This window comes from Amborella trichopoda, chromosome 12 (genome assembly GCF_054954075.1).
Source record: "Amborella trichopoda isolate Santa Cruz 75 chromosome 12, AtrichopodaSantaCruz75HAP2 v2.0, whole genome shotgun sequence".
In the NCBI taxonomy this organism is placed as follows: domain Eukaryota; kingdom Viridiplantae; phylum Streptophyta; class Magnoliopsida; order Amborellales; family Amborellaceae; genus Amborella; species Amborella trichopoda.
Window position 1 is genome coordinate 29,376,783 of NC_142347.1, and position 23,525 is coordinate 29,400,307.

The 23,525-nt window shown below is 42.8% G+C and overlaps 1 long non-coding RNA gene across 6 annotated transcripts in view; it reads right to left on the reverse strand.

Moving 5' to 3' along the window:
• LOC110007648 (uncharacterized) overlaps positions 1 to 22,149 on the reverse strand; it is a 46,728-nt gene extending 24,579 nt beyond the window's left edge. The window contains exons 1-2 of one of the 6 annotated variants that reach the window (XR_016046161.1): positions 22,086 to 22,149; positions 19,522 to 19,744 (exon numbers count right to left, since the gene is read on the reverse strand). This is a non-coding gene — a long non-coding RNA (uncharacterized LOC110007648). Of the gene's footprint in view, positions 1 to 19,521; positions 19,745 to 21,050; positions 21,983 to 22,085 lie in introns of those variants that run through there. The other 5 variants (XR_016046159.1, XR_016046157.1, XR_016046160.1 and 2 more) reach the window with 5 other exon arrangements.
• Positions 22,150 to 23,525: the final 1,376 nt, after the last annotated feature.

Genomic DNA, 23,525 nt, shown 5'->3' on the forward strand with positions numbered 1-23,525 from the left:
CTTCTTAGATGCATTGATCCAAGGAGCAAATAAAGTGCTGGAAGAAGTCCACTCAAGCATCTGTGGACTACACCAATCCGATCCTAACTCTATGAATGAATATGTAGGTTGGGATACTATTGGCCTTCCATGATAACTGATTCCTTAAGCTATGCTAAAAAGTGCCAAGTATGCTAAATACACTCCAGCCTGGTTCACCAGCCTCGAGAGCCCTTACACCCAACGGTTGTATCATGGCCCTTCTCACAATGGGGTATGGACATCGTAGGGCCTATTGAACCCCCCTTCTGTAATGGGCCATGTTTTTATCCTAGTTGCAATAGATTACTTCTCTAAGTGCGCTGAAGCGGTCCCCCTTAAGTAGGCTCCTGGAACAGCGGTAGCCTACTTCGTTTGACATCATATCATATATCGCTTCGGAGTGCCCGATCGAATCATATCTAACAACGGCCCTCAATTTAGGAGTCATCACATTGATCGCTTAGTTAACCAATTTGGTTTTGAATGGAAGTACTCGACTATGTACCACCCTTGGGCAAATTGATTAGTTGAGGCTTTCAATAAGAACTGGCATGAGAAGCTTTCCGAAGCACTGTGGGCTTATCGTAATACTATACGAAATGCGACCGATTCCACTGCTTATTCTCTGGTCTATGCGGGTGAAGCAGTTTTACCTCTCGGAATACAAATTCCTTCATTGCGAGTCACTATTCACCAAGGAATAACCAAAGATGAGAGAGTCAAGCTTCGGTATCAAGAATTGGATGCACTCGATGGAAAGAGGCTAGAGGCTTAGCAGAACCTTGAACTCAACCAACGGAGAATGAAGAGGGATTTTGACAAGTTTGTCAAGCTCCACTCGTTCACCTGTGGTGATCTAGTCTTAGCTATCAAGAGGCTTATTGTTATGCAGGGTCGACGTAAAGGGAAGTTTGAGCCTAAGTGGGAAGGTCCCTTTACAGTAAAAAAGGTCTTGCCCAACGGAGCCTACATATTGGCACATCCTGATGGAAAAGAGGCGATGCCCCCTATCAACGGGTGATACCTAAAGAAGTACTATCCGTGATGTGTATTCAAAAGAAAGGGACTCAACACGAAAACAAGCAAGATAGTTCAAAAAAAATGCTAACTTTTTTTATTGCAGTAAAAATGAGTTATAAGAACCCATTACCAGGGAGGTTACAAGTCTCTTGCTTCTGAGGAGAAGAGGATGGTTACAAGCCAAAACTTGTACTCTTGCTCTTGCATCTGAGAGTAAGAGGACGGTTACAGGACAAAACAAATGCCGGCCCTTCTCAGGAAGAAGACACAAACCCACCAAAGAAAGATCCTCCTCACGAAGAAGAAGTGAAACCACTTGGAGTGTTAGCTTTAATTCATTCGACGAGTAAGAGGATGGTTCCAAGCCAGAAGACAAAGTAAAGCCACTTCAAGAAGTTAGCCTCAGTCCATCCGAGTGTATGTGAAAAATACAAGCCAGATACCTCATATGACGTGTATGTCGAACTAACAGTGTAGGATCCATTCGACGTGTATATCAAACATACAAGAGGGGCTGCCCTGGCAAGGAGCTGGTCTATGACAGAAAGCTTGACCTGTTCACAGTGGATGCCCTTCCAACAACCTGGACCTCACTGTTGTCCTGGAGGATTTGCCTTCCAATAGGTACCATAAGCCACACCCTATCCTTCGTCACTTTTTGCCGGCCCATGAACATCGTCGTATGTAGCTCATCACCGAGCGCCGCAAACCCTGCAAGTGATTTACCGCGATACGCGAGCGTCTTTCTTTGCATAGTGAAAAGCCACATGTGCTGACTAGCGCCGACTTAAGCCAACATCGGTTGTGTTCTCCAAAGGCCAGCGCCTGTTGTGCTTCTAGCCCTTAGTGCTGGTTTCCTTTCTTAAGGTTCGGCCCTGGTTGTGTTGACACTCTAAACCATCAGTGTCGGTTGCCTCAGTGTCAGTTGCACTTCTGTTCGTGTCGCCTCACACACGAGCGATTGGTAACCATATGATTTCTAAGGATGAAGGCCAAACCCTCACCAACCGTATTCCATCCCCACGATGGTTCACCTCCTACAATCGTGCAGCCCACCTCCTACTACCGTTCGTCTCTCGTCGGAACTTTTCTTATACGACCGAAAACCGAAGAACTTTCTCGCTTGTGTTTTTAGCCTAAGTCTCAGCAGAACCTCACTCGAAAACTCCATCAAACTTCCCTAAGTTCTCGAAAACTTCTGCAACAGCACGAGCAGTGCCGGAAAACTTTCACAATCACCAGGAAACCCCTAAAAATCCCTTCCAAAAAGGAAAAATACACCCGAAATTTCCTCTCTTTCACAGAAAACTTCCCTGAGGATTCTCCTCTCCCTGCTACTCTCTCTGCAACTTCGCCAATTCTGAGCAAAGTCCACACGTCGAACGTTTTCTCTGCAAGACCCTTGTCGAAATCCTACTGCTTGCCAAAGACTCTTCCCTGCGAAACTCGTGCTAAAGTCTTACTGCATGCCAGAACATCAACCGGTCACACCCTTTCCTCATTGATAAGGAAAACTGCTGCTTAAGTTTTTACCCTTGGTGAAAAATAAGGGAAAACGAGATTTTACCCCCTTATATAGACTACGCTGCCCTCAAATGCCCCTCACAAACTCGAAATTCCAGGTGCGTCCAAGGGAAGCCAAGCAACGACGAGCCGGGTCAAGCCTCGACCCGAGGCCCGAGATAACTATCTTCCCCAGCGCCAGTTGACTTAGAGCCCAATGAGTTTCCAAATACAGCCCTAGCGTCGATTAGCTTAGCGCCGGGTGTGTTTCTAAAAACGACCCTAGCGCCGATTAACTCAGCGTTAGTTGACTCCAGATAACATCACGGGTCGATCTTTAACAACCCAGTGCCAGTTATACTGTGAGAACTCAGTGCTGGTTGAATATTCACAATAGACCATTAGCGCTACACATGGCGTCGGCCGTATTTCAAGCAGTGTATGCCCTACCCCTATCCCTAGTGAAGTTGCACCCAAGCCATGACGTGTCATCCCTAGCGGAGTTACACAAAGGCCGTTGCACCCAAACCATGACTTCCCAAATGAAGTCAGGAGCTGTCCCTCATCCCCCAGTAGGAGTCACACCCATACTGCAGCCCATTATCCCTAGTGGGGTTAGGGTCATTCTCACCCCTTCAATTCCCGGTGGGTTTGTTTCACACCAAGCTATCTTATCCCCAGGGAGTAGGGTTATCCTCATAGGTCAATTCTCCAAAGAGTACGTTTACCTCCTTTAAACCCTAGTGAAGTCTGCCTCTGTTGACCAGCCTTCATCAGGTCACCATTTCCATCTAGGCCTTAAGTTTGTGAATGGCCTTAACCATTATCCCCAGGGAGATGGATAGTCATCCACAAACCTATTCCCTAAGGAGCTCCACCTACATGGCGACCCAGCCTCGGTTCATGCTGCACGACCTCAGTCTGTTCTGCACAACTCTAAACTGTACAACATCAGTCTGTGCTGCATGACCCTAAATTGCACAGCCTCGGTCCGTGCTGCACGACCTTAAAATGCACAGCTTCGGTTCATACTGCACGACCCTAAACTGCACAGCCTTGGTCCGTACTGCATGACCCTAAACTGCATAGCCTTGGTCCATGTTGCACGACCCTAAATTGCACAGCCTCGGTTCGTGCCGCACGACCCTAAACTGCATAGTCTCGATCCGTGCTGCACGACCCTAAACTGCACAGCCTCGGTCTGTGCTGCATGCCCTAAACTACACAGCCTCTGTCAGTGTGCACGACCCTAAACTGCACAGCCTCGGTAGTTGCTGCACAACCCTAAACTGCACAGCCTCGATTCGTGCTGCATGACCTTAAACTACACAGCGTCAGTCCGTGCTGCATGAACTTAAACTTCACAGGCTCGGTCTCTGCTGCACGACCCTGAACTACATAGCCTCGATTCGTGCTGCACAACCTCGATCCCTGTTGCACGACCCTAAACTGCATAGCCTCGATTCGTGTTGCACGACCGTAAACTGCATAGCCTCGATCCGTGCTGCACGACCCTAAACTGTACTGCCTCAGTCCGTGCTGCACGACCCCAAACTGCACCGCCTCGGTCTAGATGCACAACCCTAAACTGCATGATCCAAACTATATGACCTTAAACTGTAGCGGTGGTCCATGCTGCAAGACCTTAAACTGCACAGCACCATGGTCTAAACTATACAACCTTAAACTGTAGCGGTGGTCTGTGCTGCATGACCTTAAACTGCATAGCACCATGGTCCAAACAATACGAACTTAAACTGTAGCAGTGGTCCGTGCTGCATGACCTTAAATTATACAACACCATGGTCCAAACTATACGACAATAAAACTATAGCAAAGGTCTAGTTGCACGACCTTAAACTGCATGACCCTAGTCTTATGACTTTAAACTACATAACCACGGTCTAGTTGTGTGACCTTAAACCATAACACTCATCCTTACTGCATGACGTTAAAAGGCTCAGCAACCACGGTCCAACTGTATGACCTTAAACCATAGTGTATGTCCTGCTGGCATGACAATAAACTGCTTTGCCTAGGTCATAGAGGCATGACCATAAACTCTCCCTCACATACACGCACATGCCTTTGCATGCACTTTCACGCATGCCTTTTCTAACCTACCTGATAGTGCACACGCACCACCTTCATTACCTCCCTAGTGAGTTTATTCATTTCATCACCATATCTTATTCCTCAGTGAGTCTCACCCATGCTCACAAAAGGACGAACCATCTCGCCATCCATACTCGTTGTAAGTTAGTGGGTCACCATCGTCCACTCACATTTCATACATTGTCCATCTCTCATAAGTAGCCCCGTGCCATCTCCTCAAGTGAGCCAAATCACCACCATACTCACTCCATGGCCTTCACAGAGTGCCATCTATCACCATCTCGGTCTAGCTGTATGACCGTAAACCATAGTGCACGTCGAGGCCGCATGACGTTAAACTGTTTCGCACAGGTCCCGGAGGTGTGACCTTAAACACGCCTTCACAAAGTAAAAGAGAAAAGAATAATGGGCATAGTGTATACTTGAACAACGGAACGCTATGAGTAAAAATGACAGACGGGCATGGTCACGAAACCATGAGTAAAAGAGTTCCGTGAATAAAAAAATCGGGCATGGTGAAAACCTGAAAGGGCACTGTGAGCAAGAATTAAAAAAAAGCTGGACATGACCAGAAGGTCATGGGTAAAAGAACCCTATATCAATAAACAGGTTGATGCAGCACTCGCCTCAACAGGCGGCTTCAATCCTCACTTAAAAGAAGAAAATCCCTGGTGACATAGAAACCAGAAACCCAAAAACATGATCTTCAAGGAAAATATTCCGACAGTCTGAGTTCAGATGCAAAAGGACTTGAAAGACATAAGACTTGCTAAGACGGCAAGACAAGTCTCATGAGGAATAACATTATTCTCACGAGGTCACAATTACACTATAACAGACAAACATTACAAAGGCAAGAAATTGACAAAACAAGGGGAGAACTTGTCAGAGACTTCAGCTTGGCTAACCGACAGGCCCAGACCTTAGGGACCGGCTAACACTGCCGCCGACTGGACCCGGTTGTCGAGACCCAAAGTGGTACTCTGAACGTCAAAAGCAAACCTGGTGTGGTAGCAAACAGCGCATACCAAAGCAAACCAACAAACCCAGACCAAATGGGAACAATTCCCTTTGCTATGACACACAATTGCCAGACGGGCCCGATTCTGATTGACGAGGTCCGTACAAAACCTCAGATTCAGAATCACAAACAGTCCACACGAGGGTAAGGACTTCAACAAGATCCCTAAAAAAAGTCTCTTCTCCCCCTAAAGTCTCCATGGTCGGACCTGTGAACAAGGCATCCCTACTTCTGAGCAGCTTAGTTACACCATTACGTGAATCTCCTCGACGTTCTTGTGGTCCTGTGGTTAGGAAGAAGAAAGTAAAAGCCGAAGGAAAATTTCTGAATGATTGTGCTTCTCACTTCTCTTAAAGCGCAACATTCAGCGGGGTAAGCTGTTTGAATGTATTTTTCAGCACATTGGTCCCTGGTAGGAAGCAGGTTAATAAAGCCTACAAAACAGTGAAAATTCTCAATAGTCTCAGAATGGCCCCAAAACTGGTCAAAATCTTTATCAGCACTCCAAAAGACCACCTGCCAAGTTTTATCGCGATCAAACATGTCTAATGCAGTGAACACAAGGAACCATTTTTCGAAAAAATGGCTTCTAGCACCTTGAAACAGACCCTACAACTGAAATTATATTTTTGGTGTCTCAAATCACTGTAAGACCACCACCATTAGATCTAGCATGGTCGAAAATGCCTATGGGCCATGTTTCGGCTTAATCAGACATTCTTGAACAAAGATATGAGTAAAACATTGAAACAAGAGGGGCCGCACACTATTCCCATGTGGCCTCACTACACCAAAACACCATTAAAGGTAGATGTTTTTACAATCATAGGCAGTCACTTACGGGGCTCGTAACTCACTCGTTTCAAGTCGGATCGCTTCCAAATTTGGTGAGCGTATTTGTCTCATCAAGGAGAATAGTTTGATATGTGGCACGCTCCGAGCCGATGTCCGAGTAGGGAGAAAATCTAGGGATAAATTGCTGATTTGTGAAGAAATTGAAGAAAATTCAACAGCAACACTTCTCGCTCGATGGACCAAATCACGACGCTCGTGCAACGGATCAACGCCAAACCAATTCCATTGTGTGCATAAGGTCGAGGGCTATCATTGGTCCGAACCCCTTACATGATGGATGATCAGATTTCATGCACGAAGAAGACGAAGTAACTGAGATTCCAGCCATCAGATTCTAGATTCCAGCCAAAACTCAAAAGTTGCGAAATCTTCGTTTGAGCTCCAAATCGCGTCCCGTTTGTTGCCACACGATCATGACGGAATGCTTAGTGTACTACGATTAAAAAATTATAGGAAAACATGAAGGAACGAGCACACTATCAATCTGAAGTTTCCAAGATTCAAACAAATTTCAAGTCTTGTGATCATGGCTCGAAGTTGGTATCAAAACGATCGCCATGTCAAGCCTTACAAGAAAACAATAATCTTTCGATCAATCGGGCATCAAAGCAACCCCGAGTCAGCCACGAAAAATCACACAAGTTCTCCGACAGCAATAGGGACTGTTCTGAAATTCTACACATTGTTAGGCATGGGCAAAGCAGTCATTTTTAACCCATTTTTTAGAATTTCTTTTAATTCAATTTAATTTTAATTTTCAGCAATTAGTTCTAATTTTGATCAATCCACCCATGTTTGGGCACAATTCTATATAAACTGATACTGCCTCATTGTAAAGAGGTGACCTCGGCCTTCAGTTGATGGTTTGAAGATTGAATAAAAATTTCAATTCCTTGCATGAGCCTGTGAGTACGCCTTGGAGGGAGAAGAAAAAAGTTGGTACCCTTCGGAGAGGGATCTTTCTCTCTCCTCCCTCTCTCTCTCTCCTCCTTTCCTCTCTCTTTCTCTCTCTTCTCTCTTTCTTTCTCTCTTTCTCTCTCATTTTTCTCTTTCTCTCTTCTCTCTTTCTCTCTCTTCTTTCTCTTTGTCTCTTCTCTCTCTTTCTCTCTTTCTCTCTCTCTCTCTCTTCTCTCTCCTTGTCTCTCTCTTTCTCTTTTCTCTATCTCTTTCTCCATCTTCTCCTCTCATCTCTATCTCCATTTGTCCCCTTCTGATGCAACCGGCGTGGCTTAGTGTCGGTTGGTTTTCTCTCTCTTCATCTGTCAGTTGGCATGACCTAGCACTGACTAGGTTTCTCTCTTCCTTTATGAGTCGTGAGACTTAGCATCGATTAGTTTTCTCTCTCTTCCTCTGTGAGTCAGTGAGACCTAGTGCTAATTGGGTTTCTCTCTCTTCCTCTCTCAGTCGGTGAGACCTAATGTCGACTAGATTTCTCTCTCTTCCTCTGTCAGTCAGCGAGACCTCATGTCCATTGGTTTTCTCTCTCTTCCTTTGTCAGTCGGTGAGACTTAGCACTGACTAGTTTTCTCTCTCACCCTTTGTCAGTCGACGAGACTTAACATCAAATTATTTTCTCTCTCTTCCTCTGATAGTCTGTGAGACCTCACACCAACTGGTTTTCTCTCTCTTCCTCTATTAGTCAACGAGACCTCGTGCCACTGGTTCTCTCTCTCTTCTTCTGTCAATTGGTGTGACTTAACACTGACAACTTCCTCCCTCTCTCATCTCCTGAAATAGGAGGCAATGTCTAGCGCTGACTGCATCTTCTCTCATTTCTTCTCCCTCCTCTCTTCCTTCTTCTCTCTCCTTCTGTCTATTCCCTTCTTCTCTTCAAACCATTCCTCTACTCCTCTTGTGTTTGATCAAGAGGGATTGAGGTTAGCATCTCATGGCAAGCCTGTCCTCTAGCTGTAATGTTGTTCTACTAGGATCACTTGGCCCACTTTACTACCACGACAGACCGACCATCGTGCTTATCTGGTTGATATTGGTAATAACATCTAGTGGTGATCCCGTGAGTCGGTCTTCGTTATCGAGCCCGTTTGGCTACCACATTAGGCCAATTATCAACCAGCTTAGTCACTGCTCTGATCATCTCGCTTGGTCGAATTCTTCTCTTCCCCCGTCTTTATTTCTTCTTTTTGAATGCGCATGCTTGTGTACATTTGTCAGAGACGAAAAGGGTGAGGTCTGACCCACCTGTCCCATAACCTTTGCCATATACATGTGTGATTGCAGAAAGGTAAAGAATAGGAACAATAGGAGCCAAGGGAGGCGATTCCGAACCAGTTTTATTTCTGGGGGGTTAGTCAGCCCGAATAAGTCTTGAACCCACCTTTAAAATTCCTCTCTCACCGGTTGGTAACACCTGCCCCCGTTTTCGAACGAGGTTCCCGAGAGAGCGATCCCATAAACGTCCCAAGTCTCTCCCGAAACTTGAGATTTATGCTGCCCGATCCTCCAGGATTCAGAGGGCGAGATCGAGGCACCTAATCAACACTCGACGGGATAGCAGGCAAAGCAACGAGACGGGCACGACAATAAATTACAGACGGCAGTGAGGGGCGCGTGCGACATCAAACGCACGCAGTAGTGGGTACGTGTGTCTGTGTAAACACGCATGACAGTGGATACACATGCTCGACAGTAAGATGCGGACGACGATAAATTTTTTGCCTGGCGGTGAATAATGCATGCACGACGATTAAGACAAGCATTTTGAAGGGGGAAGTGTATGCATCCAATGGCTGAGCCTTCAGACAACTGGGGTTCTGCCAATATTCCAGAAGTGAAAAACATTCCAAAGGCAGGGGAGTTAGGGACTAGTGATTTTACTGGTGAAAGTTTGGTAAGGGGGGACCCTATCTGGCTCATGGAGCCTTCATGTAAACTAGAATGGCCCTTAAGTGTCACCTTCATCAGCGGGCCAGTGCGCTTTGAAGTCCACAAAAATAATGATGGCATCATTTTCGCTGAAGAAGGATTTGTGCTTCTTCAATGCTTGCATAGGGAGATAGCTTCTGGTGAATGCCTCCCTACCCTTGTGAAGAGGATGGTCAAAACAAAGGGGTTGATATGGTCTGCTATATGGCTTTGAGTGCAGGGAGAGCACCAGTTTCTGAGAGGATATTCTTATTGGACCCTTAATGTGGTGCAATTATATGTAGACACACTCGAGCACACCTCCTTATCAGAGGTAATTCAATGCTCAGTGGAAGAGAAGATGGGCCCTCAATACTTCCCTAGCACATAAATCAGAAATATGCCTTTGGAAGAGAAGATGGGCCCTCATCTGGTGAAGATTGCAGGGAAAAGGGCCGGGCATGCATGAAATTTGTTTGGGAACGAGTCTTCCAGCAAGCATCGAGTCCCTTTTCCAGTAGGGGGCTTCACTGACCGTGCTTTTGTTGACGAGCTTGGGAGGGAGCTGGATGGTGCCCCCAAGGGCATCCGAGAGCTCATGTATATTCTAAGCGTCAGAGGAGGGGTCTTAGCTTATCGGACCCCGTATGGTGCAAAACTTGAAGGGTACTACCCCCACCGCATTGGTCAGCAACATGGGCTTGATCAGGGTTGTCCCTTCCCAGTCTTATTCGAGAAACGCCACAGCAGAATAAATGCTGAGAAGACTGAGGCACTGGGGACTCTTTGCGAATCATGGAAGGCAGTCCATATTCGCACTACTTGGTCAACATGCTTGGAGGTCACTAAAATAAACAAGTTTGTCGTATCGCACATCGACAGAGTGGTGCGAGCAACTGAGGCACATGAGTGTTGGTGGAGGATCACCAACCGTGGATGCTTGGAGGTTGACCACCTTGTAAAGGGGAAATAACAACTGATGTCAGGAGACCAAACAGGGAAAGAACTTCGAAGCCCCTCCTTTTGATCGTATCCTTAAACTAGATTACCTCTGAAAATGGAAATATCTTAGGGTGCCATGGGAGATAGCAGCGAACGAATCATCACCACAAGTACTCGCTCTAAAGGAGAGGGTGGGAACTCTCTTTGATAACCTTAGTTCCATGTTTTAGTGGAAGGAAGGTCGTAGGGTTCCCGACCACGAAGGGCTTCCGATGCAGGATTTGAATGCCTTAATAGGAAGTGATCCTCACAGTACTCCTGCTGCGGATTCTTTTTATGGCGAGGGCTTAGGGAAACCTATACCTTCACAAGAAGGGAAGAAGAAGAGGAAGCGCCCTACACCCACTGACACCTCTGGGTCTGCTTCTACTGCTGCACTTCCTCAAAGGCGCAAGAGTGTCAGGCCATCTGTTGTACCTGAGCTAGCAGTTAGCTCTCCATCCCCCACTACATCACAGACTGAGGATGAAGATGGTTAGGACCTCAGAGCCTATCATCATTCCTTCGGATCGGGAGGTGACTCCTGATCTTGGCATGGGGTCACCAATCTAAGAAGCGACTCATATGACGATCGAGTCGACGAATGAGTTGACTCCAGCTCCGTCTTCCCCAAGGAGGGTGAGTTCAGAATTGGACCCATGCCCCGAGAAGAGTGCTCCTTCAGACTTGGCAGAGGCTAGTGGAGCTACGAATGGGGTTGTTGATGAAGGTTCATTCACTGTTCAGGGAGAAGAGCTCGGGGTTAATGAGGCATCCGAGCAACATGAGGTAACTGGAGGTGATGAGGGCCCCAGTTGGAGAAGAAGGACCCGTCCCCATTGAGCAACCTGAAGCGATTGTTCCTGACAACAGGGGCAAGGATGTTGGCAATGAAGGCCCTGACGCTTTTCAAGGAGAGGGACCCAATGAGAGATTGGAGCCATCAATAGCAGTTGCTCCTAATGACATGGAGGGAGAAGTGAGATATGAAGGCCCCAACACTTCTCAAAGGCCTGAGCAACCTGGATCAGCTGCTCCTGATGAGGCGATAGAGGCTCTCATTCTTGGGTCGTCAGAAGTCGAGGCTCAATCTGGGCTTGAAGAGTCTTGTAACCTGGGCCTTGAAGCTATTGCCCCCTTTAATAGGATGACGCCTATTAAGGCGGAAATACATAACCTGAGGGAAGAGTTCATAGGGCTTGAGAAGGAAACAAAACTCTGGGAGGCGGAAGATGAGACCCTAGCCAATGAACCATCAGAGCTTAAGGATGCCTTGGAGACAGAAACTGCTTCGTTGGAGCATGGGAATCAAATAATGGTAGAGCTCAAGGGGCGCATTCAAGGCACCAAAGGAGCTTAAGAGAGATCCCAAGTGAAGATCAATGAGATCATTGATTGATTATGAGAAGAGGCCTCATTTTGTCTTTCTCCCCCTCCTTTTTGTATATAGATATTTGTACACAAAGTTTGATTATATGAATGAAACGCCACTTTTTATGTTTTGTTTGTACGCTTCATATTCCATCATCTTCTGCTTTTTCCTTTCAGTAGACTGCACGACAGTAAAGGCTTCTCCTTGTAGACACACATGGCCTCATTCGTGCCTTTTGACTTAAAGATCCTTTCAAGTTTTCATTTAAGTCCTTGGGGCCATTTCTGGTTTTCACAAGACCCTGTAAAGAAAATTCCTTTGTGGCGCTTTTGCCTACAGTTTTTACTCCACTTCTGCCATTTTATTTTTATTTTTTACTCATGATGCCATTTCAAGTTTTCATCGTGCCCATCTTTTATTTGACGACTTTTGCTCATGATAGCGGATGGTGCTATCATGCCCTGTCATTTTTGTTTCCTTTTTCTTCTTTTTCTTTTGATGCTTTTGCCCATGATGCCCTTTCGGGTTTTCATCATGTCCATCCTTTTGACATTTTTGCACGCGACGCCCTTTTGGGTTTTGTCGTGTCTATCTTTTCGACATTTTTTCTCACGACACCCTTTCGAGTTTTTGTTGTGTCCGTCTTTTCAGAGAGAAGGAAGGGAGGAAAATGAGTACCCGAGTCCTTTCCTCATGATGTAACGGGCAGCTGCGGCTTCAATAATCTCGAACGAGGCAGCGGTACCTTCTTTGCCTATCAGTCCTTGATTAGTCGAGGGCTCATAGTTCATCGTCCTCATGATGTGATGAGCATGCTAACTATAGAGACTCTAGTCTGGGGAAGTTTTGGCCTTTGGACATGGTGGATTCTTTAAGATCTCATGCTCTTCATAGCTCTTTGATTCTGGCATGAATCCCTCCAAGGGCTTTGAAGGGGTCCATCTCATAGGGGCTTCTTCTGCTTTGGCCTTTCCTTTACGCAAGTCTTCGAATTGGTTTTGAAGACCTTGCATTTCCTTTCTTAACTCGGCAAGAGTAACTTGGTTGTGCTGCTGAGGTGGACAATTTTACTCGTCTTTTCCCCTTCTTAGGACTCAGGGATGTGTAGTACTCTTAGAGAGTCGCGCACTTGGGCTAGCCCTTGGGTCAGATGAGGGACATCTTCCTTTGTCAGGGAAGCTGAGAGGCTGAGAATCTCGTGTCCTCGCTGCCTCGACACTTCTGCCTCCAGAAGTGCAATAGGGATATGCAAGACCTTCTGTCGGTTTGTCGTATAAGTGAGTCTTGGGGCCAAATTCTCTACTTCCATGACTTCTTTGGGTAGGTCGGTAGCCACTGGTTTGGTAACGGGCAAGGGTGACTCTGATTTGGAAGAGGAGGGGAGAGCTTCTTCTTCAGAGGAAGCATGTAATGCTTCAGGTAGGGGAGATGGAGTATTGGGGTGGATAGAGGTCAGTGGGAGAATTTTACCTTTTCTCTCCTCCTCTTTGAACATGTCTAAGAGCACCCATCCTACATCCTCTGCATCCTCATGGGGGGCTGGTTCCATGCTTCTCACAGATCTTCGGATGTTGTACTCAAATTCTTGAGGTGATACCGGGTCTGTAAAGTAATACTTCGCATCAGCATAATGCGTCTCAGCGATGGGGAACAGTCTTTTATCAGCATAGACCGTGTACTGCCTCCCATCCTAGTTGTACTTAAAGAATTGATGCAGTGTGGACGAAACCACTCCTTGGTCATGCATCCAGGAGAAGGATATTATAAGAGGTGTCGGTGTCGATTACATGAAACTAAGCATAATCGTTTAATTCACCGATCTTGAGGCATAGACGAACAATGCCTGCTGGCTTTTCCCTCGACTGATTGAACCCTTGCACTGTGATGTTCGTTGGTGTGAGATCATTAGCCCCCAACCCCAGGTGGGTAAGAATTCTTCTCAGGATGAGATTGATCGTCGATTCTCCATATATCATAATTCGATTGATAGGACACGCATGCAACTCACCGGTTACAAAAAGAGGTCGGTTGTGAAACTTTCCACCCAACTGAAGGTCATCATTTGAGAAGGTGATTTCCATACAATATTTTAGGATTCCAGGGTCCACTTCGATAGGCTCTACCTCAGTCTCATATACCTCAAGGAAGGAGAGAGCTTGGACGAGGGCCATACGGAAGTCTCTTCAGAGCATGAGGGCATCATAAATGCTGAGAAGGCAGGGAGCTTCCTCAGGTGCCCAATCACTTCATACTTGACCTTGTCATCTTCAATCCTTTGAACTCCTAGTCCGGCCACAGGCTTGGGTGGTACAGAGGGTTGTGGGTTAGGATTAGGTAGTGGAGGTTTGCTTTGGAGTACCGACTGACTTTGTGGTGCAACTGGTATGGTTTGGATAGGTTGAGAAGGTTGGGTAGGTAGAGGTGGTGCGACCAGATTGGTTGTCGACTAGCCAGGTCACATGACCAAGTCTGGTGTGGACTGGTTGGTTTGGGTGACGAGAATGTGAGTTGGGGGAGTAGAGGTTGATGGAGATTGAGGTTTTGGAGATGATTCAATGTATGGGACCGAGGGTGGTCCGCGGTATTTAAGAGAGGTGGTTTGGTCAATGTGTTAGGGTATGGGATGAGTGGTGGACCAAGATATTTTAAGAGCTTGGACTTCTGCATGAGTGGTTGTAATCTCTTCCCTGAGCTTAAACCGATTGGGTCAGTGTTGGTCACTGCTTCAAAGATTTGGACCATATGGCGTGCTTCATGAGAATGGAAGTTCTGCCCCGTCGACTCCCTTAGTCTTTGCTCGAAATTGGGCTCAGGAGGCCATTGGGATCTCTCGGTATTAGAATTCTTGCGTCGCTTAACAAGCCTCTCAGTAGTGGGAAGAGTCTTCGTGTTAGCTCTAGACATCAAAGCATCTGTGACTATCAGGAATCCAGCTGCTTGGGCTACTGTCTTCTTCAACTGCTTTCGATGCCGGCTGCTAACGTTGTATTTTTTAAGCTCTTCGTCAAGAGCTTCAAAGTCTGAGCATTTGAGAGTCTGACCTGCAAAAGACATATTAGAAGGAAAAGAAGAAGAATGGATAGAATAATCAGGGATAGAAGATGGGGGAGAGCTTTTAAGGTCGTCACTCAGATTGGACCGATCCGGGTAGCTTTTAGCATCATCAACAGAGTTGGACGTGTGCAAGGGTTCTTTTAGGTCATCACCCTACTTGGACTGATGGGGGGTTCTTTTAGTGTTGTCATCCTTATTGGACATGTTGGGAGTCTGAGCGGGGGAAGGCTCAGGAGTTTCTTCTTGCGTGGACTGGGGATCTTGGTCAGATGAAGCGGCTAACTTGGGGAAGAAATCCCGCAAGGTTAGTAATGGGGGAAGAGGCTTGAGGAATTCCAACTCGACAGGGGTTAAGGGACTTGTCTTCTTCATTGGGCTGACCTTGGTGCTCTCTCCTTTTACCACTTTTGGGAACAAACACATGCTTATCAGACTCACGTGGTTCGGGAGCTGATTTTTCTTGGTGAACCGCTTCCTTTTTCATGGCTTTCATCCTGTTTCGTCCTCGATAGACTTGCCATGTATGGGAAGTTGAGGGCTCATAAGAGTCGAAAGGTTCAGGTGGCTCATTCTCGCAGGAGGCATGTATCTAAACAATCTCTTGCATGAGCTACTCGGTGATTCGAACTCCATCGCCAGTGAGGAGTCCTCCTCCTGCCATCTTTGTTACTATGGCTTGGAAGCTGAAACACCCATTTAAATCGTGGCCTCGTATTTAGTGATACGGGCACCAAAGTTTCTCAGTCCCTCGAGCAAGGTGTTTGGGCTATTTTGTTGGTTTCGGCTTAATGACCCCTACTTGGAGCATCATGTAGAATAGTGCTTGGAGGAGATTCAGTGGTAGTTCCACAAGGCAATATGGTTGTTCATCCTTCTCTTGAACTGTCACCACATGGGATGCCTCAGTTTTCCCGAATGCCTTCTTGAGACTATCGAGCTGTATCTGGCCCTTTTGGATAAAAGGCTCGATGTGATCCTTAAGCGTGAAGCATTCTTGAAGAGTGTGCCCTAACCTTCTATGATACGCACAATAGTTCATGTGAGTGACAAGATCTGCTTCTTTTGGCTTCTTCATTTCAAGCAAGTCAATCATCAACTGTTCTAGCAACATCCGGAGCAGGGTGGGGACCCACTCCTTATTGAATCTATAAACTTTGTTCTTTTATTCCACCCAGAAATCCTTTCCGTAGATGTTCGACTGTGGAGGCACCTTATTGTAAGACTGGGGCTGTTGTTGAGCCGCCTGTGGTGTGCCTTGAGCATATGCAGGGTTCACCCCCTTGGAAAAATCTAGGATTTTGGGGGGAGCCTTTTTAGGATCAGTCATGGTGTTAGCAACATTGATTGTCCCTCTATGCTGATTTCCCAGGGAGTTGGAGGGGGGATTACTGGAATTCCGGCCATTTCCACCATTTGAGGACTGTGTGTGGGGTCCACCATGGTGCTTGAAGAGGCTTTCTATATGGACTGCTTTGGAAATCAGATTTGATATAGAAGTCGTGTTCGAGGCTTCGACATGTAAGGAAATCTTCGGCCGCATGTTGCGCACACACGTTTGGACTGCATCAATTTCAAGCATAGGATTGGCTTGATGTGCGGCCAGATCTCTCCATCTTACGATGAATTGATTGACTGGCTCATCCGGCCCTGAGTAAATGTGAGAAGATCGATGGTCTGGACTTCTCGTTCAACCTTATAAAAGCACTTGTAAAATAGCTGCTCCATTTCCTCCCAAGTTTGGACTAAATTTGGAGGAAGCCGAGAGTATCACTTAAATGTCAGTCTGTCAAGAGTTTCAACGAACTGACGGAGAAGGAGTCTCCTATCAGCTGCTGTCTCCTGACATACCGAATAGAAGTGGGCAATGTGTTGGTGAGGGGAACTTGTGCCATTGAAGAGAGGGAACCTCCCCTTCTGGTAGTTGGGGGGAAATGGGAGCTGATCGATATAGGAGCGGTAGGGCTTGTAGTAAAGAGTCATACCCTACATGCTTGGGATCTACCTATCCCACAGGCTGTGGGTGACCATGGAGTCGATATCATCTTGGGAGACCTGACGTGGGGAGGAGTGGTCGTGCAAAGGAGGTGGTTGTCTCATGACCGGATCGACTGAGTTAGGAGAATTAACCTCCTAATGAGACAAATTCCCAGGTGGCCGGGTGTTCTCCATTAAATCAATCTTTTCCATTAAGGGGTGTGGGCCAGGGATGGTGGTCAACCTGGGTTCTTGCCTTGGCTTAAGGGAAAACGAGGGTTGAAGAACGTCATCACCAAAGGAAGTCTTGCCCCGAGCTCTTTTGTGGACTCTAGAGACAAGAGGGGTGTGAAGGTAGGACTGTAAGAGGGTACTCTTAGGGCTTGTTTAACAACTGGAAGCAAGTTCATGAACTGTAAATTGGAAGTTCCTGAAGAACTATAAATTAGAAGTTCTTGAAGAAGTTCTTGGTTTCTGTCTTTGATAACATCCCTGGGAAGTTAAGAAGTTCCTGGTTTCTGTATTTGATAACCTATTGAGAAGGTAAAAAGTTCATGGTTTCTTTGTTTGATAACCTCCTGAGAAGTTAAAGAAGAACCAGGTATCTGTATTGGATTAGCTTTACGTAATAGGCGAGATGTAAATGTTAAAATTGAGACCTAGATATTATTTATTTTTTATTAATTTGTAGAATATTATAAATACAATATCAATTGAAAGTAAAGTACAATATTATTTTTCTGTAATAACTTGAGCACTACTTACATTCACCACTGATGCATTCATATCCCAACCTAAAAAATATATGTCATTCACAATTCAAAAATATCCGTCATTCACAAGTCATGCATGTAACATTTGTGTTCTCTCTCTCTCTCTCTCTCTCTCTCTCTCTCTCTCTCTCTCTCTCTCTCTCTCTCTCTCTCTCTCTCTCTCGCTAAGATCATAATGGCACACAACATTTATATGTTATCTATTAAGGCATTTGTGATGCATGTCAAGCAACATTCACAATTCATGCATCCATATATAACCAGCCCATTCAACAATAACCTGTAATAGTTTAAACATACATAATTGAAAATGTAAGCAGTAAGAAATCAGCATATTCAAACACACATGCATAATGCAAGCAGTAAGAAATCAACCCATACAACAATAACTTGAGCACTACTTACAGTCACCACTGATGCATCCATATCCCAACCTAAAAGATATACGTCATTAACAATTCAAAAATATACGTCATTCACAAGTCATGCACACAATATTTGTGTGTTATCTCTCTCTCTCTCACTCTCTCTCTCTCTCTCTAAGATTATAATGGCACACAACATTTGTATGTTATCTACTAAGATATTTATGATGCATGTCAAGCAACATTCACAATTCATACATCCATATATAACCATGTACAAAACCAGCCCATTCATAATTGAAAATGCCCACATCATTAGCTGTAATAAAAAAATGAAAGTATTGGTAATTCATGCATTTCTTGTTTGCATAAAAGATATAAACAAACCCCACATCATAGCTGTGTATCTTACAAAAAATATATCAGATTTCATGAACCCATAAGTATTATTCTTAAAAAAAGAAAGGTAACAAAATGAGCATGGTAGGTACAACATTCATAGTTGGAGCTAAGTAAAACTAAACAAACCCAAAAACAAAAATCACAAAAAAGTAAGCAAGATTATTCTCAATTCTAGTAAAATTCAATATTTTATTCACAAATAAGAAGCAAGATTAGCACTATATCACAGAGAAAATAGTAAAAAACCCAAATACAAAAATAACCAAAAGTAATAAGAAAATGAAAATGTTGGTAATTCATGCACATCTTGTTTGCATAAAAAGATATAAACAAACCCACATCATAGTTGTATATCTTAGAAAAAATATATCAGATTTCATGAACCCATAAGAATTATTCATTAAAAAAAAAAAGGTAACAAAAAGAACATGATAGCTACAACATTTATAATTGGAGCTAAGTAAAATTCAACAAACCCAAACATAAAAAATAACAAAAAAGTAATATTCCCAAAGTTATCTACTAATACAAAAAACTCCCACATCATATGCATTGAGAAAAAATATAAAAACTAGCCACAAGTTGCATTCATTTGTTGCTTTTCAGTATTTTTATCTCTTTGTTTTGTTAACACTTTGCTGAAGTCATTGTTGGAATGACTCAAAAAAGCAAATTCCAGAAGTTGAAAAGCAAAAGGACGAATATGATAAACTTCAGTGAGAAAAACTATAGATCAGTAACAAAAATATTAAATAAGAAGAAATTGAAATAACTAAAACTGCTCAAATAACCAAGAACCAAGAAATACAAAACTCGTAGAAACCAATTAAAAATATATCAGACTGCCATCTTCCTGAAACCAATCGTATATTCAATCTATTTAATCAAAAGATGCGAACTAAAGTCACCGTAAATAGAATCCTTATTTGGCCACTTTACCAGAATGAATAGGAAAAAGAAAAAAAAAAGATGAAAGTGAACACCAAGAACCTCTAATCACCCACTAAGATGCAATCATGCCAAAAAGGAACTCAAAATAACTCAGTAAGATACAATCACGCCAATCATACCAAGAACCTTTAATTTTAGTACACATGCTGCAAATTAACTCAAAATATGCCAAGAAGAAAAACATGAAATGCCTAACTCAAGTAAGATGCAATCTATTAACAAATTTAACAAGACCGAATCACTTTGTTTTACCCAATGTTTGAAAATGGGGCTCAGGAGAAGGAGCTCACACCCTTGCAACTAAGAAAAATCTCAATCAACTCATCAAAATCTATGCTGACTAACCCAATAAGCGAAATAAACACAAAAAAAAAAGGACCCATATTTTAGTACAAACTGTTTGAGTAATCAGTTTATAACTGAGCTCTATCTTTATTGTAACTGAGCTCTGATCTATTGGGCTGTTGTGAAAAACCTGTAAAATCACCAAATAAACACAAAAAAAGGACTCAGATTTTATTACAAATTGTTTAAATAATCAGTTTGTAACTGAGCTCTATTATTTTTATAACTGAGCTCTGATCTTATTTGGCTATTGCAAAAAATATGTAAAATCGCCAAATAAACACAAAAAAAAAAGGACTTATATTTTATTACATACTGTTGGAATAATCAGTTTGAAACTGAGCTCTATTTTTTTTGTAACTGGGCCCTGATCTATTGGGCTGCTGCAAAAAATCTGTAAAATTGCCAAATAAACACACACAAAAAAAAAGGACTCATATTTTATTACAAACTGTTTGAATAATCAGTTTGTAACTGAGCTCTATTTTTTTTGTAACTAAGCTATGATCTATTGGGCTGTTGCGAAAAATCTGTAAAATCGTCAAATAAACAAAAAACTAAAGACTCGGATTTTATTAAAAACTGTTTGAATAATCAGTTTGTAACTGAGCTCTGATCTATTGGGTTGTTTTGAAAAATTTGTAAAATCGCCAAATAAACACAAAAAAAAAAAGGACTCAGATTTTATTACAAACTGTTTGAATAATCAGTTTGTAACTGAGCTCTATTTTTTTGGTAACTGAGCTCTAATCTATTGGGTTGTTGCGAAAAATTGGTAGAATTGCCAAATAAACACACACACACACGAAAAAAAAAGGACTAAGATTTTATTACAAACTGTTTAAATAATCAGTTTGTAGCTGAGCTCTATTTTTTTTGCAGCTGAGCTCTTATCTGTTGGGCTGTTGCAAAAAATCTGTAAAATCGCTAAATAAACAGCAAAAGGGGACTCAGATTTTATTACAAACTGTTTGAATAATCAGTTTATAACGGAGCTGTATTTTTTTTGTAACTGAGCTCTGATCTATTGGGCTATTGCGAAAAATCTTTAAAATCTCCAAATAAACAAAAAAAAAAAAAAAAGGACTTAGATTTTATTACAAACTGTTTAAATAATCAGTTTGTAACTGAGCTCTATTTTTTTTGCATCTGAGCTCTGATCTATTGGGCTGTTGCAAAAAATCTGTAAAATCAACAAATAAACACATCAACAAATAAACACAAAAAAAAAAAAGGACTAAGATTTTATTACAAACTGTTTGAATAATTAGTTTATAACTGAGCTCTATTTTTTTTTTGTGACTGAGCTTTGATCTATGGGGCTATTGCGAAAAATCTGTAAAATCAGAAATAAAATGTATGCTATTCACTCTTATTTTATTACATAAAACACATCAATGCTATTCGCTATGGTTAGGGTAGTCGGGGGCAAATACCTTGAGAAAGATGAAGAACGCAGATTAGAGCTCAATAGGAAGGATCAGAGCTCAAAGAAGAGATATAGAGAAATATGATGAAAATCAAAGTCAATAGCATACCTCAAGATCAATAAGACAGAAAGAATAAGAGCTCTTTGCTTCAAGAGCTCAAGAACAAACACAGAGAGAATAAGAGCTCTTTGCTTCAAGAGCTCCAGAACAAGTACAGAGATCAATAACACAGAGAGAATAAGAGTCAACAACATATCTCAAGATCAATAGCAAGGATTAGAAAAACTGAGTAAACCCAAGCGAGGGTTGCGTGTGAAGAGAGGAGTCTGCCTAAGATAGTGGTGTGCTGCAAAGAGAGGGGTGGCTCAGCGGCTGAACGCGAAGAACATAAGAGAGGGGTCATGCTGTGAAGAGAGGGGTGCTTAGCAGCTGAAGATGGGAATATGGGAACAAAGAGAAGAGAAGAAGAAGAACTAGGGTTCAGGGGTGAAGTTTTAAAACGAAGTTCCAATTTCAAGTTCCATCCTTTAAGTCGGAACTTTTTTAACATGCAAGATAGGACGATGAACAATACAGTGAAGTTACCATTTGAACTTCCAATTTTTTATCAAATACGAAACATGAACAGTATTAATAAGTTCCCACTTCCAGGAAGATAGTTCCTGTTATTAAACAAGCCCTAAATAAAGATCAAAAGATGTTTTTGCTAGCTCATGTAATGTTGTGGGTTCCATCTTACAGCTTCCACGAGCTTGGGATAAACATGGGAGCCTATTTGGTAGAATTTGGATCTCCCACTACCCAAAAATTCCACCAAAACAAACACGCCCTTAATGATTTTACAAGGTAATTTACCTCTTTCATTGATATCTTTTAAGTAAAAAACTGGATATCAAATGCATTTATCTTCCCCCCTATAACGGGGAATTATCTTACCCTACCAAGGACATAACCATGTGCAGGACCGTTAATGATCCCTGAATCAAACGCCCCAAGATCAGTATCTTGGTCGCTTCAGGGAGAGAGATTGGACCACCATACCTGATTATGTGACCTTGTATTGTTGTCCGAATCTCCCTCCATATCCTCTTCAATCATTTCAATGGATGGTATACGACTTTAAGCACCGTGGTGTTTTTTTTTTTTTTTTAAAGGGTGTGGTTTGTATACTGTTCATCTTAAACAATCCAATTAAGGCGCACTTTTAATTGTAATTTTGATATAAACAAATTTTAGGATGGCTTGAGAATCTATTTTTCATATCTAATTATGAAATTTAATCTCTAAAAATGGTCCAAATCAAGTAGATCTATAAACACATAAAAATCTTAAAAATAGACGGTCCAGATAATGTTGTTGCAAGATACACTTTTTCGTGGACTCTAAATCTTTTTTTCTTTCCATATTTATATATCTCGTTGTCGAGATGATCAATTAGAAGGTTTTTCAATTTTCAAACAACCTTTTATGATGGATTTTTTAGATGCATCTTTAATTCTACATTTTAAAGTTGCAACCTTATATAAACTTTCCCTTTCTTAAATCTCCCTAATTTCGCTGTTAGGGGGGGGGGGGGAATCGGATTAGTTCCCAACCGATCCTGAGTAATGGGCGGGTGAGTGGGATTAATGGCATCAAGGTGAGAGGGAACAGTTGTTTTGATTTCTTGCATCAATGATTTTTACCCTTGAGTTCCCTCTTAAAAGTTTCACTCAGCATCATCGATAAAGGTCAACTATCCATAAGTGCACATGTTCAACTGCCATTTTTGGTTTCCTACTTCATGTGAGGTAGGTTATCAATTTCCCGTTTTTTTTTTTTTATTAAAATTTACTTAATCACAGGCATCTGTATCTATATCTCTATATCTATACTACATTATTAAACCAGAGTTAATAGGTAAATACTAACCCCAAAACTAAAAAAAATCCTGTACCTATAGAAAGGTTAAGGTAGGTGCTTTATAAATAAAGCAATATTTAAAAAAAGAACGTCTATGAGTAGAATGTTAGGTATCTCTATTTTGCTAATTTGGTTACATAAGTCTATCTCTTGGTTATTTTGGTAATCAATATGAGAGCCATATGGGGACACACTTTAGGAGAAAAACGGGGATATCTCTCATCTCTTCTAATATTTTATACATTTAAAGTCACACAAATTAACAACTTTCCTTCTCTCACACATGTTTAAATGCCTCTCCCATGCACCTCTCACCTCTCTTTACGCATCTCTCTCTATCAGTCTTTTCATAGAAAAGAAAGACACAAATTTTTCTCTTTGTCCAATGGAGACCACATCAAAAACCCATCTCTCTAAACCTCTTAAACTTTGGAGGAGAGAGAAAAAGAAAATTGTCTATTAACCAATCTATATAAATGAATGTCCCTTCCATAGACGGCCAATACTGTTTCCTTGGCTCTAAGCGCTTAGTCTTATGTTGATGTTCTTTTGGATAATAGGCAACAATTATACAAGATA